The sequence below is a fragment of the Vulpes vulpes genome, chromosome 8 (assembly GCF_048418805.1).
Source record: "Vulpes vulpes isolate BD-2025 chromosome 8, VulVul3, whole genome shotgun sequence".
Lineage (NCBI taxonomy): Eukaryota > Metazoa > Chordata > Mammalia > Carnivora > Canidae > Vulpes > Vulpes vulpes.
In genome coordinates, this window is record NC_132787.1 from 111839294 (window position 1) to 111853867 (window position 14574).

Genomic DNA, 14574 nt, shown 5'->3' on the forward strand with positions numbered 1-14574 from the left:
CTGAGCCCTGCCTTCCGGGTCCTCAGAGTACCCATCACCCCACTGGCAGCATCTTGACCTTTTTCTCAGCAGCTTGGAACACGTCCAAGTCTTTTCCTGCATGAAATGACCTTCTCTGGACCGCGCGCCTCTTACTTACGGCCTCTTAGTAAAGTAATGACTGAGATAGGAAGACAGTTGAGTGAAGACATCCAGGTGGAGGAAAAAAACATACCAGAAAATCCTGTGATGGAAAGAATTGGATCTGCTCAAATGTGGAAGAGTCTACCGTGACCAGGACACAGAGGGTGACAGGGAGATTGGGGGGGTTGTTTCAGAAAAGTAGAGAGAAGATGTGAGCGCCATCTGGCTGACGTCTGTCACCCCACCATCACCGGGGTGATTTGGCTGATCTGACTGGCTAGCAAGCGTCCCTTCCTCCCCCAGCGTTCCGCATGAGGCCCTCCCAAAGCTCCGCCACGTTCCAAGCTCTCTGGTCAGATGCATATGAATAGCTGCTCTCCCTTGTTAGAACCTCCTCTCAAGGTCCATTTGTAGAATGGGGAGTAGCCAAATTTCCATGACTCCACACATGTCCAGATGAGGCACTGCAGGTCAAGTCTGCCTCCCCCTACCCCCCCAAAAAAGCTGAGAGCCAGATGATTATGCACTGCAGTCTTCAGACCCAGTAAGGAGTACAGATTTTTTTCTTAAATGCAGTGGGGAAACTGTTTATAATTCTAAGGACAATCCAGAAGGGAGATGCAGGAGCCATCTGAAGGCAAGCAGAAAGCCAAGAGGACAGATGCTTTGTTTTCTTTTTTATCCTTGAAGGAGGGGTGCTTAGTAAAGTTAGGACTCCAAGTATCAGGTTTGACAAAGTAGTGCCCACTGGAATATTTTTAGAAAGACTCTTTTTTAAAAAAGATTTTATTTATTTATTCATGAGAGACACAGAGAGAGAGGCAGAGACACAGGCAGAGGGAGAAGCAGGCTCCCTGCGGGGAGCCCGATGGGGGACTTCATCCCACGATTCCAGGATCACACCCTGAGCTGAAGGCAGACACTTAACCTCTGAGCCACCCAGGCGTCCCTGAAAGACTGTTAATGTGTTATTAGATTTTGTTTTTGGTGTTATTTTGGAAAGAAGGAAAACAGACTGGAACGGTCGTGAATGCAGGAGATGGAGAGTCAGGGGCAAATTGCTCAGAGGAGGGCAGGTGATGCCTGGAAAGAGGGAGGTAGGGTGTGAGGGTAGGCCCACCGTGGTAGGTGGGAGAGACAGGCCCTGGTCACCTGGGTAACCTGGCAGAGAAGAAGGTGTCTGGGACAAGGTGGTGAGCAAGAGAAACAGGGCCCTTGGAGGGTGTGCAGGACAGAACCAGAACACGGGGGAAGCAGAGACGGTCACGGAGGCCCCGCTGCGCTCCTTTCTGGTGTGGAACAGCGGTTGTTACATGAGCCCATGGCTGCCACCTTCATCAAGCCGCTGCTGGTCCCATCACTCCCAACACGTCCTCTGTGGTCGGCTGCAGTAACCCGGCGAGCAAGGTGTTGACACTCCCAGACTTCTTTCACCAGCTCGTTTTCCTTTATGTTTTCTGTCTCATTTGTACCATATGAAAATGTTTGTATTGGAATGAGATTGACTACAGTGGAAGTGAAAAGAGTCCCGTGGCGTATTCTTGCTGCAGAGACAGAGAAATATTTACTTTCATCAAAGGCACAGCATGACAAAAAGCCAATTTCCCTCAGACACTGTCTCAGTGAATTGTGCAGTATTAGAACCAGACAAGACCCAATGCCTACACTGTACAGATGGGGACACTGAGGACCAAGGAAATCACAGAAATTCCCTGAAGTTAAATTTTCAAGGCATAGGAGTAGTCAGTGGCAGAGCAAGAACTTCTAATTGGGAGACACCTACAGCGGGGCCTATGGAGAGCAGGTGCCTTCTCATGTCGAAGCAGCTTTCCTAAACATACTCACCTGTCCCTACCACCCCTTAAGCTCCAAATGGAGATTCCCGCTGCTCCCTGGCCACCTGCAAGGATTTGTCTGGTCTTGTCGCTTCTCTGCAGGACCACTGGTAAAAAAAAGTTACCCACTGGGTCAGGGAGCCCTTGGGGCAGAACCAGCTCAGTGCACAGGGTCAGGCCTGGGCAAAAGGTTGGGTCAGAAACAAACCTAGAGATGTGATGTGAAGCCAGGTCCCGAGGTCAAAAGAAGATAGAACAGAGTGGTTGTGTTCTCTAAGTAATGAAGCCCAGAGCCTTGGTGAGATCAGAGGTTGAGCTGGGAAGGACAGCCAAAAAGGAAACATCTGGACATAAGCCCAGGCCGAAATCGTGGATGGTCCCAAGGCTGAGGTCTTCCTGGCAGAGCCGCCAATCGAATAGTCCCTGTGAACCATGCCCAAGTATATTCATTGAAACCTGCGTGGCTGATGGAGCCAGTTGATTCTGTACAAAGAGTGGCCAGAAGACTACCAGCCACACCCGGACCCTCCCAGGTGAAAGCACCTTCAGGTCCTGCCCAGGCGCCCTGGCAATGAAGAGCAGATGTGCCTACGTGGGTCGAGGTCCTCTAGGAAAGGGACTATTAATCCGGAGGACAGGGAAGAAGGGGGAGAAATGGCTTATATCTGGCATCATATTACTGGAAAGGATACTTTGTCTCCCAAGTGAGAACCACTGCCACCTGGTCCTGCTCGAGGGATAGATGCAAACAACACATTTTCTAATTATTTCTCGAATCTTTGCCATATTACAAACTCACAATTCTGCTTCCTTGGGGATAACAGGAGCACCGCGTTCAAAAAAATCAATAAAAATTCATTGAACTCGGTAGGTGAGCTGCTCGGGAGCCCAGGAATAGTCTTGTCAGGATAGTAGGTACCTGGTCATCAAGGTAAGCCTCTGAATAGCCCAAGGGAAATATCTCAAAAAGAGATGAAGAAGGCCAGCAGGCAACCCAACTGCTGCTCGTCCTGGGGGAGCCCAAGTCTCTCCTGCAAGACAACCAGTCTACTCGAGAGCGAGATGCTGTCAGGACTGCTTCCTCGTCATAGAGGCAACCTTGCAGAGGCCTTCCTCTTTCCTCAGAGATTCCAATTCAGCACGTGCTTTCCTGTGAGAAATTCTCCAGTCCCTTACAATTATATTTTAAACAGCCAGTCATAGGAAAAAAGTCCATACATAGACTAACATGCATGTTTAAACTACAGTATTCTCACTTGAGTGTACAAAAATGTACATCGTTTGCCAATCCTTCGGTGGAAGTCCTCTTCAAAGTTTGCATTTTCTTTCTTGCACATGCCACACCCATATTGAGGTTTATAATGTAGAGCAAGGAATTAAAGGCACCTGCTCAGTAACATGAGTGCACACCCTTCCATTTATCCCCAACTGACAACTGTCATTCACTCTTACAATTCAGCAGCATCTCACCTCGATCTGGTTTTACAAAACTCTAAACTTAGTTTTCTGGCAGATAGCAATGCCATTTCCATGTTTATCTTTTATTGATTTATAGCATCTTTAATTACATTGTGTGAATATAAAACAGACATAAACTGTTGGCCTTGGGCGATCACACCCCTCGCGTGTCAGCTGGAATGTACCAGTGACAGGTAAGTTAGCCGTAAGCCTAAGAGGGCCATGCTGCGGGCATCCTGTGGTTACAGTGGGCCTGGAGCACACCCTCCGACCTGAAAGTCTATTCAATGGGGCAGTTAGGGCCCTCGTCCTGGACACCAACTTTCTCTGATGTCCTGGCCTTCAATCTGCTCAGCAACTCATGACATTCTTAATCATGTTTGGGAATAAAAAATATTAGCTAATGGCATTCAGGACTGAAGCACTTGCTGAGAGGCATGTGGAGATTTTATCTGGCTTTGTGGCCAAATACATTTGCTAACTGAAGAACATTCTATGGAAGTGAAGGCCTGGGGCTCCAACAGCCCGAGTGGGTCAGAGGTCTGTTATCAGGCACCGGTCCTTGACTGTCTGGCCGCGGGCAAAAGGAGAACAGGACAGAGGACTAAAGTCCAGTTCTGAAGAGGTAGGGAGACTGACGCATCCATCCATACAGGTAGACACAAGGTCAGAGCCAGGGCTGCCAGAGGTCAGGGGTCACATTCGGCTTCAGGTGGAGGACAAGACGCAGAGGCCACATCCAGATCTGGGTCTCAAGCTTCACCCTCGGGAGTTCAGAGGGGAGCTCTTCAGAAACCGGTTGGGTTTGGACGTGAACAATCTTACATAATAGCTTTAATGAATTCTTTATCCACAGTGTATTGCGTCCTATTTCCATGCTTGAAATTAGAGAAACAGAAAGACTGCCTGCTGATTGGAGAAGGCAAAATTTACAGTCCTTCAAATTGGATTTATTATTACCTGTCCAGAGTACAGGAAGTGCACACACTACTGATTTTTTTTTTAATTGAGCTGTAGAGGCTGCCTGAGACCCAGTCTGTATGAGCTGGAGCACTGGGATGAACACAGCACCTCAGCTGCCCTCTTGGCTTAAAGGCATGTGATTGCTGCAACACCTCCCCTCACGCCTCTGATACAAGTGTGGCCTCTGACTATTATTTTTGGTAGGTTAACACTCAATCCTTCTGCACCCAAAAGATGGGTAGTTGAAATTTGGATTGTTGTGTTAATGTTCACTTACTTAAATAATAATATGCATGCTATTGTTACTGCCATGGCACAAAAATGTACTGTAGACACAGAAGTCCACCAGTGCAACAAAACTTGTCACAAGTCAGGCTATTTGTGAAGTGACTATTCAGGGCAGCTTACCCATAACCAACTCTCCTTTCCAGTGTAAAGTAAATGCTGGTTGTTTTTGCATGTTTGATTGGTTGGTTTTTTGGTTTAACTCTCATGATTGTTAGAAGGAAAGTAAACATATGGTAAAAAGAACACGCTGTTTATTTTTGGATTGACATTTCAAATACATATTTCTATATCCAGATGCCAATTTAAGATTATTCTAAGAAGCATCAAAAATATAATCTTGAAAATGCAAAAGGACTAGATGATACTACACAATAATCAAGTTACTGTCATTTTATTTATTTATTTATTTATTTATTTATTTATTTTTCATTTTATCATAAATGTAAGATCTTGAAGTAAATACTCCTATAAGAAACAGGTTTATCAGGTTAATTTTAAATTCAAATTCAGTTTGTGAGGTCATGATACATTATTGTGTTCCAAACACTTTTCTGAAAGGGACCCTAAGAGAAACAACCAGCCTTAGGAAGCCCTGAGCAAGGAAGAGGTTGGAATCATCATGGTGTGGCATGCCAACACTTTATAACTATTAGGTAAATATGACTCCCTTGAATGACCTAATTAGTGGATTAGTGGAATTTGGTCAGGGAAAAGTTAGCCTGAAAGACTGAGATTCGAAATACTTCCTGTCTGGCAAAGAACTACATTTCAGATCCTCATGCCCACAAAGGACCAGCTTGCAACCTAAACACGTAACCTTAGTATGAGCTGGTCATGTACCTAATAGCATCCTTTGATTTCAGATTTTGATTTTTGTCCTCCATTCCTGATATGAGAAATAATCCAAACCAGGAATCATTATTCCCCTAACAAAGTCCTGGGTGCTCACATCCATCTGAAGTGAATAAACACTGGGTGTTACCCTGCTCCTCAGTTTTATAATCTATAAACAACAGCCGCTGTGAAGGCATCCATTCCAGTGGAGAAATGGTGCCCTCTGTACATTTTCTGACTGTTTTACATCTGTGGTTTCATCATTATAAAAGAGAGAGCTGCCTTAGTCAGAAGCCCTGAGGACAGCTGAAGAATTCTCCCCACATCTTGCCAGTCCCTCAGAGCACTATTTTTGGTCATTTTTATTATTCACAATTGTACAATATTCCCACATATGAAGTGAAGGCTTCTTTGGTTTGGGGAGTTCATGTATGACTGTTTAGACCCATCCTGTCATGCCCAGAGTAGATGTGGTATGACACACCAGCGCACTTGGCTAGGGGCGGGGTCCGGCAGAGAGGGCAGGTTAGCGCATCTACCAAGCTGGTGCTAGGTGCCCCCGCCCCTGTTCTCCCCAATGATGCCTGCAAAGCTGTGCTCCGTGGCTTCTGTCCACAGCGTTCTGAGTCTCTCTCTTTCCCCTCATGGCCTTTATGACATCACCTTGTCATGACTGTAACTCGCTCACCTGAAGCTCTATAGCTCTGTCTTCATTTTGGGGTTAGCAGAGCTTAAAGACAAAAGTATATAAAAAGCAACCAGGAGTCTAAGTGATGAAGAAACATAATTATTCCCTTGACAGTTGCTGCTAGTCTGTTTTTTTAAAAAGCCTTCAAAAAATTTTAAAAAATTTAAAAGCCTTCACTTAGAAATAGAATTGACTTGATTTCACCCACCAATGCTAATTTCTTGTGTTATTTTGTATCTATTAGCAAAAGATACAGCTCTTCCTCTTCCCTCCTCTGGGATGAAAAAGTGAAAATGCTGAAACCAGTAGACCTCACTGGAGTCTTACAGAAGTTACTCGGGAAATTCCTAGCGTGCCCCCTCCCCCTTGAGCTTCTAATTTCCAATTCTCCTTCTATTTAATTTCATATCACTCACTGGGTCTGTGTGATACACGTCGGGCACCTTTGTAGTGTCAGAGTATTTTCTGTGCTGTGTGTATCCAAAGCACACACACTGTGCCCTTCTTGAGATTCCCCAGTGACGGCATCCAGGAGAAAGCTTTCCAGCCTAGAGCATTGTGAGGATTTGAACCTCACTTAGAGGGATGAGCTGCTACAATTTAAGAGCTCAGAAGCGGTATTTTCCAAAGCTGAGATCCTTACTTAATGCTAGGACAATTCAAAACAAGACCTGCATCGTAAAGTATTTGGGGAATGATTAATCAGCATTGTAGCTATCCCAGATTTCGGTCGTGTGTATGTGTGTGTGTGTTTATAAAAGCAAAAGGGATTAACTTCTCTTGTGAGCCATTTATCCCTTGCATAATGGGGCCAATGTGCATCACAACTATTGCTTTGTTATTATATCTTATTCTCCTTCTTTTTGTTCCAAAGTGTATTCCTATGCAGATAAGGACAGTGTCTCTTATTTTTTTCAGACATGGATGATCCATTTCATTTCCCTGAATTATCATCCAGAAAAGGTAAACTCTCACTGACATGCCTTTTAGCCAACTTGGTGCTACTCAGATCACAGTCAGGGTTAAATATATTAATATATTATATTAATGTTCAGAATAAGAAAGTCTAAAAAGTTTAATGGTATACTGAAATTAAGGAGAATCTGTAAAGCTGTATATGTTCTCAGCCTCAAGAAATAGGTTCAAACTTGCTGATGAGAGCTTTCCATGGGGAAACAGATACCATGAGAATTAAGCCTGAGTTAAAGTCAAGGCTTATTTTATCAATTTCTTGGATATGTTGTACCATCATTAAAGATTTCCAAGAAATGGGCCTTCTCTCTGGTCCCACTCAGCCTATTTAGCTGATTGCAGACCAGGTGGGTGGGCTCTCATCCCTGATGTCTTCTAGAGCAGTGAGCTCCCTTTATCCCATCCCCAGTGATGGGATCTCTCATCCCCAGACTGCACTTTGATGTCTTCGATTTTGAGCTGGAACCTGCAAGTACTACCATGAGGACATTTTGTGGAGGAAACTCTGAGGCAAAGTTTACAAAGTTTACAAGGACAGAATGTCAAACTTTCAAGAATATTAAAGTCAGTCTGAGCGTGGCAAGAGGAGACACAGGCTGATGAGACCACAGAGTTGCTGTACTGAGGCACCAAAGCTAGAGATACCTAGTGTTCTTTGAGCCTTCATAGTGTCTCACTCAGCTGTGCTATTAGCTACAGCTATTACAGCCACCCATTAGTAAGTGAGAAAAGGTAGGCTACCAAGGTGAGGCCACTGGTCTGAGGCCACATAGCTACTCACCTGCAGAACCATGTTCATACTGAGGACCTCTCATTCCAAATTATGGGTGTCCACCACAACCATGTACTGTTTCTATGTCCAAAAGGATAAAGGGAAATCAGTTTTGAGGGAATGGGAAAGTTGCATTTGAGACAGAGACTGCAGTATTTCCAAAAGCTGACAGGCATGAGGTCTTTAGTAGTAGTGTAGTGAATGACAAATAACGCAGTACAATTGGAAGCTAATGTCTGAAGTGACCTAAGATGAAACACTTGTCTGAATTGACTGTGACAGTGACTCCCAGGATAAGACTGTAACCTCCCATGGAGCAGTGTGTGTACATGTATGTGCAGGCGTGCGCATATATATGTCTGTGTGCACTGGGGGAAGTATGCAGTAAATGGAGAAATGGAAAGAGAATGCTTTCAGAATAGGACTGGTTGAAAAGAATCTTCCAGAAATGGGATCCCAGCTGCTGAGCCAGTTGCAGGATCATTCAGGCAATGACCAATTTATGATGGGTCATTTCTAGTAGATGTTCAGGAAATGCTGGATGCAGACTGCATCTTAACTTTCCTCCATCCACTTTCCTGCCCCCATCTTATCCCCATGTTCAGCTGACAGAGATGAAGGAAGAGAGTTAAAATAAACATGCTGAAAAGGAGATGTCTCTTCACTGACTCTCTGAGAGAAGCCCTGGAAAGCCTGTGTCACCGCACCGCTGAATTAAATAGCTAAATCCATGAGAATAAGCTCTTTATCTGTCTCCACCCAACATTTTGAACCTAGCCCTCCCCATCCCTGAGTGCCAAGATTATCCTGTAGCTCCAGCTTTTTGCATGTTCTAATACTATTAGTATTTAAAAAGGATTTATCTTTAATCAGGAGAGCCATGCTCAGGTTGTTGCAAATCACCTACTTTGAATGACAAGTCCAGACTAGATCCAAATAATTAATAAGAGGCAGGTAAAGTAATTAAGGAATAGAACACAGTTGGCAGTGGTGCCTCAGAGGTCATGTGTGCATGTTGCCAACCAGGAAATAAAGGGCTTTCAGACCTCGAGGAGTTCACGTGGCTTCACTGCCCTTAAATTTGCTAATTTACAAATGAAATTGTGGGGTTAGCACCTCTGACTTCTGTGGAGGTACCACAGAGTGTACAAGGAGGATCTCCTGTGGTGGAATTTGAAATACCCTCAGCATCTTTTTTTCTGTATATTTGCTATTTTACTCAGTTGGACACAGGCAGTGGAGTCTCCATTTGACTTCACTGTGTGGGGCTGAAAGTATTCCTATAAACAGGAACACAAGTGCAGTACATAGCAGAATCGATATAAAGACTTGGAAGACACTCTGATCCAGTTAAATTTCCATTGGTGGCATAGGTGACCTACTTCTCTGCTTTTCCCAGGACCATCTTGAAAATTTGGGATGATTGGTCACCCAGAAGAACACTGTCATTCTCAGGAAACAGGGTGCCCCTGACCTCACTATGTAATTAACATCTATGTAATTTGTAAGTTTCCCCTCTGTCTCTTGTTTTTGGTAATTTATGTACTGAAACTATATTGATTTTGCTGATTCATCTTTATATTTTAAAAACATAGTTTCACAAAAAGAAAAAGGAAAATAGTTGAATAATCACCCCAATTTAAAATTGTAGGGTGTCTTGGGAAAATAGTCTGGTAGCTCCTCAAAAAGTTGATTAGAATTACCATCTGACCCATCCATTTTACAACTCAGTTTATACCCAAGATAATTGAAAATACATGTCCACATAAAAACTTGTATGCAGATATTCATAGCAGTATCATTCATAATAGGCAAAAAATGGAAATAACTCTAATGTCTATAAGCTGATGAATAGATACATAAAATGTGCTATATGCAATATAATGTAATATTGAGCCATAAAGAGGAATGAAGTACTGATCCATGCTATAACAGGAATGAACTCTGAAAAATTTATGTAAGTCAAAGACCCCATATACAAAAGTTTCCATATGGCATGACTCCATTTCTAGAAATGATATGTGCAGAAGGGGCAAATCCATGGAGATAGAAAGCAGATAGGTTCCAGACAGGGGAAGGAAGGAATCCTGCTGAGGGGTCGGAGTTGCTTCATGGGAGCAATAAGGAGATCCTAGAATTAAGTACAACCTTGTGAACTATGCCCTTTCAATGAACAAGTTATGTGTTATATGAATTATATCTCAATTTAAAAATCAAGAACATTTTCCACAAATGAAGTTTATGAGTTTCTAGATTACAAATATTTATTGAGTTCTCATCAAAAGAAATGTCGAAGAAGGTTATACTAAAGTACATTATTGTGAAATTGGAGAACACTGGGGACAAAGATCTGAAAAGCTTTCAGCAAGGCGGAAGAAAAGGTCACTATGATCAAGACTCTTGCACTGAACTTTTTCAATAGTAATTTTACATATAATAAGAAAATGGAACTTGGTCTCAATTTCTAAGCAATAATGTCTGTTTTTCTAACCCTAACCAAACTATCAATCCAGTGTAAGAACAGAGAAAAAGCATTCTTCGATATACACAGTATCTTTTCTCAAGAAGCTACTGGACGATGGGGTCCCTTCTATAAAGTTCCATCAGCAGGTTCTCCATGCAGGAGAAAGGTGGGGCATTATCAGAATGAAAGGTCTCTGGCTTCCCTTGGGCCCGGGGGAATCCCAGTCACTCTGTGGCTTTGTCCCTGAAAGTTTTTTTGTTTTTCATTTTTGTTTTTGCTTTGTTACAGTAGAGGTCTTGCTTCTCATAGAGTGACATGGGCACGTGCTATATTATGGACCCATGAAATCATTGCCAGTGGTAGGTGGGGAGGTAGAAGAACCACAGTGGAGGTATTTAAGGAGAAGCAGGAGGCCAGTATCTGTCTGGTGACAAACATAACAGAAAAGGCAAGAGGCTGGAGCCTTGGAGACCCTGCGACCCTGGAGAGTAGGCTGTAGCTGATATTTTTTACTCTGCTCACTCATACAGCCATTCTGCACTGGACAAAGGAAGAATTCACCACAAAAGAAGGAACCGGAAGTGATACTCTCTGCCGCAGATGTACTTGATATGGATTATATGGATTTAAGTAGCATGTCAGAGATACTATTCAGAAGTACAAATATGAAATTACCAGTGGCTCTGGAAGAAAGCATAAAGGACTCTAGAGATTCTCTAACTGCAGAATTGAGATCTAATCAGGCCAAAATTAAAAATACTTTAACTGAGATGCAATCGAAACTGGATGCTCTAACTGCTAGAGTTAATGAGGTGGAAAAGAGAGTGAGTGACATAGAAGACAAGTTGATGGAAAGGCAGGAAGCCAAGGAAAAAAGAGAAAAACAAGAACACATGAGAAAGGCTTCAGGAATAAATGATAGCTTGAGAAGGAATAATACTTCTCTTATTGAGATTCCAGAAGAGTAGAGAGAGACAGAGAGGACCACAAAGTATATTTGAACAAATCACAGCAGAGAAATTCCCTAATCTGGGGAAGGAAACAGGCATTCAGATCCAAAAGATAGAGAGGTCCCCCTCAAAATCAACAAAAACCGATCAAAACCTGACATATAATAGTGACACTTGCAAATTTCAAAGATAAAGAGAAAATTTTAAAAGCAGCACAAGACAAGAGATTCTTAACTTATATGGGGATAAATATTAGATTAACAGCAGACCTCGGGATCCCTGGGTGGCGCAGCGGTTTGGCGCCTGCCTTTGGCCCAGGGCGCGATCCTGGAGATCCGGGATCGAATCCCACATCGGGCTCCCGGTGCATGGAGCCTGCTTCTCCCTCTGCCTGTGTCTCTGCCTCTCTCTCTCTCTCTCTCTCTGTGTGTGACTATCATAAATAAATAAAAATTGCCTCAGCAATCAGACAACAAAAAGAAATAAAAGGCATTCAAATTGGCAAAGAAGAAGTCAAACTCTCCCTCTTCACCGATGACATGATCCTGTATATAGAAAACCCAAAAAACTCCACCCCAAAATTGCTAGACCTCATACAGCACTTCAGTAATACGGCTGGATACAAAATCAATGCACAGAAATAAGTGGCATTTCTGCACACTGACAATGAGACTGAAGAAACAGAAATTAAGGAATCAATGCAATTTGCAAATGCACCCAAATCCATAAGATATCTAGGAATAAACCTAATCAAAGAGGGAAAGGAACTGTACTACAAAACTACAGAACACTTCTGAAAGAAACCAAGGAAGACATAAAGAGATGGAAAAACATTCCATAATCATGGATTGGAAGAATAAATATTGCAAAAATGTCTATGCTACGGAGAGCAATTTACTCATTCAGTTCAATCCCTGTCAAAATACCATGGACTTTCTTCACAAAGTGGAACAAATAATCTTAAGATTTGGATGGAACCAGAAAAGACCCTGAATAGCCAGAGGAATATTGAAAAAGAAAACCAAACTGGGGGCATCACAATGCCTCACTTCAAGCTGTATTACAAGCTGTGATCATCCAGACGGTGTGGTACTGGCACAAAAACAGACACCTAGATCAATGGAACAGAATAGAAAACTCAGAAAAAGACCCTCAACTCTATGGTCAACTAATATTTGACAAAGCAGGAAAGACTCTACTGGAAAAAGGACAGTCTCTTCAGTGAGTGGTGCTGGGAAAATTGGATAGACACGTGCAGAAGAATGAAACTAGACCCTTCTTTTACACCAGACACAAAGAAACTCAAAATGGTTGACAGATCTAAATGTGAGACAAAATCCATCAAAATCCTAGAGGAGAACACAGGCAACACCCTTTCTTAACTTGGCCACAGCAACTTCTTGCAAGACACATCTATGAAGGCAAGAGAAACAAAGGCAAAAATGGACTATTGGGACTTAATCAAGATAAAAAGCTTCTGCACAGCAAAGGATACAGTCAACAAAACTAAAAGACAACCTACAGATGGGAGAAGATATTTGCAAATGACCTATCAGATAAAGGGCTAGTTTCCAAGATATATAAAGACCTTATTAAACTCAACACCCAAGAAACAAACAATCCAATCATGAGATAGGCAGAAGACATGAATAGACATTTCACCAAAGAAGACCTATGCACGGACAACAAGCACATGAGAAAATGCTCTGCACCACTTGCCATCAGGGAAATACAGATCACAACCACAATGAGATCCCACCTCACACCAGTGAGAATGGGGACAATTAACAAGTCAGGAAACCACAAATGTTGGAGAGGATGTGGAGAAAGGGGAACCCTCCTGCACTGTTGGTGGGAATGTGAACTGGTGCAGCCACTCTGGAAAACTGTGTGGAGGTTCCTCAAAGAGGTAAAAATAGACCTGCCCTACGACCCAGCAATTGCACTGCTGGGGATTTACCCCAAAGACACAGATGCAGTGAAACACCAGGACACCTGCACCCCGATGTTCATAGCAGCAATGTCCACAATAGCCAAACTGTAGAAGGAGCCACAATGTCCTTCAACAGATGCATGGATAGAGAAGATGTGGTCTGTGTATATAATGGAATTTCTCAGCCATCAGAAAGGACAAATACTCATCATTTGCTTCGACGTGGATGGAACTGGAGGGTATTATGCTAGTGAAATAAGTCAATCAGAGGAGGACAATCATCATATGGTTTCACTCACAGTGGAATATAAAAAATAGTGAAAGGGATTATAAAGGGAAGGAGGGGAACTGAGTGGGAAAAATTAGAGAGGGGGACAAACCATGGGAGACTCCTACTCTGGGAAACAAAGGATTGCAGAAGGAGAGGTGGGTGGAGGGATAGGGTGTCTGGGCGATGGGCACTAAGGAGGGCACTCGATGAGTTGAGCACTGGATGTTATAGTATATGTTGGCAAATTGAATTTAAATTAAAAAAATTCATATCTGAAAAAAAGATGAAAGGTCTCTGGAGGAGTCATGAGTGAAGAGAGGAGACATTCAAGCTGAAAGCAGACACACAAGGCCCAGGGACAGGAAGAGCCATGATATTGTGTGATACAGGCAGTACATTCGTTCTTGCACATCAGGGCACACAGCAATCACACGGGGTAATGTCGCAGTGAGTATCCCAGGCCTGCCACTGGAGATTCTAGTTTGGTAAACCTGGATTCGAATCTAGATTCTGATACAGGTGATATAATGATGCCTGTGGTTACAGACATAAGCATTTGAGTCACATAGACCAGATTTAAATCCCAATCCCATCCAGCAAGTAAAGACATAATATCATTGAATCGCTTAATGCCACTTGCCCAGTTCAAAAATGGGAATATGAGTACATAGTTGTGTTATAAAGGGTAGTGTTTGCAATGTTTTCGTGCGTATGAATACTTAGCATAGTACTAGCACCTAAAAAGTCTCAGTACAAAAACTAAGAGCTGGTTCTTTGAAAATATAAATAAAATTGACAAACTTTTAGCTAGACTAAGAAAAAGAGAATGGATCTGTAAAAACTAAAATTATACCTGAAAGAAGGGACAAGACCACTAAGGACATTGCACAGAAGTACAAAGGACCATAAGAAACTCCTAGGAGCAGCTGCACACCAGCAAAGTGGACAAGCTAGAGAAAACTTGATAAATTCCTGGAAACGCAACCTGCCAAGATTAAATCAGGAAGATATAGAAAACCTGGA